This window comes from Culex pipiens, chromosome 3, assembly GCF_016801865.2.
Source record: "Culex pipiens pallens isolate TS chromosome 3, TS_CPP_V2, whole genome shotgun sequence".
In the NCBI taxonomy this organism is placed as follows: domain Eukaryota; kingdom Metazoa; phylum Arthropoda; class Insecta; order Diptera; family Culicidae; genus Culex; species Culex pipiens.
The window spans coordinates 89,016,334-89,019,972 of NC_068939.1; positions in this window are offsets into that span (position 1 = coordinate 89,016,334).

Sequence of the window (3,639 nt, forward strand, 5' to 3'; positions counted from 1 at the left end):
CCTAGTTATGAATTTTTGAAAAAATAGTGATTTTTGGAAAAAAAATCGACATTTCAAGCAAAACAAAATTGACGTTATTTTTAATGCAAAATTGAATTTGCAATCGAAAACCACTTTACAGATTTTTTGATAAAGGGCTCTGTTTTCAAAATGTAGCCACCGAAAGTTTGATTTTAGCGAAATATTTGCAGTTTTTCGATTTTTAAAAATAGTGACCATGAGTGACCATTTCTAAAAATATTTTTTTGAAAAGTTCAGAAAGTTTGCTATAAAATTGTCTAAGAGACATTGAAGATTGGACCTCGGGTTGCTGAGATAGAACCGCTTTAAGAAAAAGAAACAGGAAAATTGAAGTTTTTTAAGTCTCACCAAAACAACCCACCGTTTTCTAATGCCGATAGCTCAGCAACTAATTATCAGATTTTCAATGTTAAAACATGAAACATTCGTGAAATTCCGATATTTACGAAAAAAATATTTTGATATTTTTTAAATCAAGACTAACATTTTCAATGGGCCATACATTGAATATGATGCCCATTTAAAATGCTAGTTTGATTTAAAAAAAAAATCATAATATTTATTTCGAAAAGATCGGAAAATTTCACGAATTTTTCATAATAATTAAATAGTTGCTGAGATATCGACATTAGAAAACGGTGGGTTGTTCTGGTGAGATTAAGAAAACTTCAATTTTCGTGTTTCTTTTTCTTAAAGCGGTTCTATCTTACCAACCCGAGGTCCAATCTTCAATGTCTCTTAGACAATTTTATAGCAAATGTTTTGAACATTTCAACAAAAATATTTTTAGAAATGGTCACTCATGATCAATATTTTTGAAAATCTAAAACTGCAAATATTTTGCTAAAATCAAACATTCGGTGGCTATATTCTGAAAACGGAGCCCTTTATCAAAAAAACCTGTAAAGTAGTTTTAGATTGTAAATTCAATTTTGCATTAAAAATAACGTCAAATTTGTTTTTGCATGAAATTTATTTTTTTTTTCCAAAAATCACTATTTTTTCAAAAATTCAAAACTCGGCGGCAGATTTTTTGACCATGTGTCTCTATGGCTAAAAATATGCAGATTTTTATCCCCTAAAACATATAAAAAATCTCGAAATTCAGGAAATACGTATTTTGGGAAATTGAGTTCCGGTGAAAAAAGGTGATTAAAAAATCTGCAGTTTTTTTCCGTGTAACTATTTTTTTTTCTCAAAAGTCCTCAACAATACCTACAAATTTGCCGAAGACACCAAATTGATCAGAAAATTCACTCAAAAGTTACAGCTGTTTGAATATTTACATACCATTTTTGTATGGACAGCAGCCAAAATTGTATGGAGACTTGTATGGATGAACCAATGACGCAAAATAGCTTATTTGGTCATAGGGAAGGCCCCCACAAAGTTTGAGTCCAATAAAAAAAATCGTATCGTTTCGTGGAGAGTTGCTCCCCTGATTATTCAGGCCGCATAAACTTTGAAAAATATTTGCAATGGCCTTATTGTTTTAAATGAAAAAAATTACCCTTCTGGGTTATTCTAGATACGAAAGGTAGATTATATTTCCCTTAAAAGGACATGTTCCAAAAAAAATTACAGTTGAGTTACGGAAAATGGCTGAGTTCTAAAAACTTTTAATAGTGTTTTTTCGAAGAAAAATACGTTTTTTCTGAATTTGGAGTACGCTATCAAATCGGGTGTCCAATTCTACACAGAAAAAAATATGTGAATTTACTCGACACGGAAAAAATGAATCACATGTAAACTCAGTTGATGTAAACTTGAGATTCGACGTAAACGGTTGAATCACACGTAAAATCATGTTTTTACGTATAATTTGTTGCAAATTTACATAAAATTGCACTTAAATTTAAATGTTTAATGACGTGCAAAAGTGTTACATCATAAATGATGTAACATTCGGAAATATTTTTTTGTGTGTACATAACAGTCCGTTTGATACAAAATTTCCATTTCATCACCATTTCAGGCTCCAAATTATTGAAAAAACGTCTTTTTGCGCATGTTTAAAAATGAAAAAGGTCGTACAGCCCCTCCCTCACGATATATCGAAAAACGGTGGTCAGGGATAAAAGTTATCCCTTAAGACAAATTTTCACGCAAATCGAAGAGTGGTCGGGGCAACTTTTCCCGATTGCGTGTGAGTTATTAGAGAATTACCCATTTAATGTTTTATTCTATATTCTTATTGATTGCGCTTCCCGTCAATGATGTAATATCGTGGTTCACGAATATATGAAAGAGACGAATATGTTAAATTTAGATTGCATCAACTGGAATTTTAAAGTATGATGATCCCAGAAGCTAGTCTAAAAATTTGATCGCATTTGGTTAAGATTTAGTTGCTTCAGTTTTGATCTGAAGTTAGTATGGAACATAAATTTATACTTCTATGGCAAAATGAAACTTTTTACATCTTCTTGAAAAAATATCCCAAAATCCTGTCAAATTATTCAGTTTGTTATTGGTTTTGATCCGAGGAACAAATTTGTAGAACTGGGTGCTAGGGTTTTTCGAAATTCCGGTTGATGCGTTGAATATTTTTGTCCGTGAGCCACTCTAAAGATGACTTAGGAAAAGACGATTAGCGAATGACTGGACATGGCGTACCATAGGTACTTCGAGTACCGCAGGAATAAAATAGACCCACCAAGCGGTCCATTAGCCTCTTGTCCAGTAACTCCGATACCCTGGCCTCCCCGCGGCGCTAGCCGGGATACTAGTAACCATTGGAGAGATCGGGTAACCAACCCCGGTGGGAACTATGGTAGTATGCTGACAGGGAAGGGGGGCTCCATCCTCTTCGGAGGGTGTAGCTATGCCGTTAGGCCTCGTGAGAAAGGCCCCCGTTACGGTGTCGAGAGAAAACCGGAGCTGGGTCTCGGTAGCTTCAAGGTGGCAGCCCCACCCCGAGACTAGGTATCGCAGCCCCAATCCGGCTGCATACCGAAAACCACATCATTACGAACAATCAAGAAGGAATAAGGATCCGGAACAAACGGCATAGACCTAGGCACGAAAAGGACACCGATTGGAAACTCGGAACATGGAACTGCAGATCGCTACGTTTCGATGGGTATGAGTACGCTCTGTTGAACGAGCTCAAACCCCGCAACTTCGATGTTGTAGCACTGCAGGAGATGTGCTGGAAGGGAGCGAAGATGTGGGAGGATGATGCTTTGGAGCTCACCATGTACCAGAGCGGCGGAGCCGAAAACAAGCTGGGAACCGGCTTCATAGTGTTGGGCAAGATGCGGAGTCGTGTGATAGATTGGGAGCCGATCGACGACCGGATGTGTAGATTGAGGATTAAAGGCCGTTTCTTCAACTATCACATCTTCAACGTACATTGCCCACACGAGGAATCATCCGATGCCGAGAAGGAAGCGTTCTACGCGAAGCTGGAGCAGAAGTTCGACAGCTGCCCGCAGAGGGACGTCAAGATCGTCATCGGAGATATGAACGCCCGCATAGGAAGGGAGGAGATGTACAAGCCGGTGATCGGGCCGAACAGCCTGCACACCGTCACGAACGACAACGGCCAGCGGTGCATCAACTTCGCAGCCTCCCGCGGTATGGTGGTACGGAGCACATTCTTCCCCCGGAAAGACA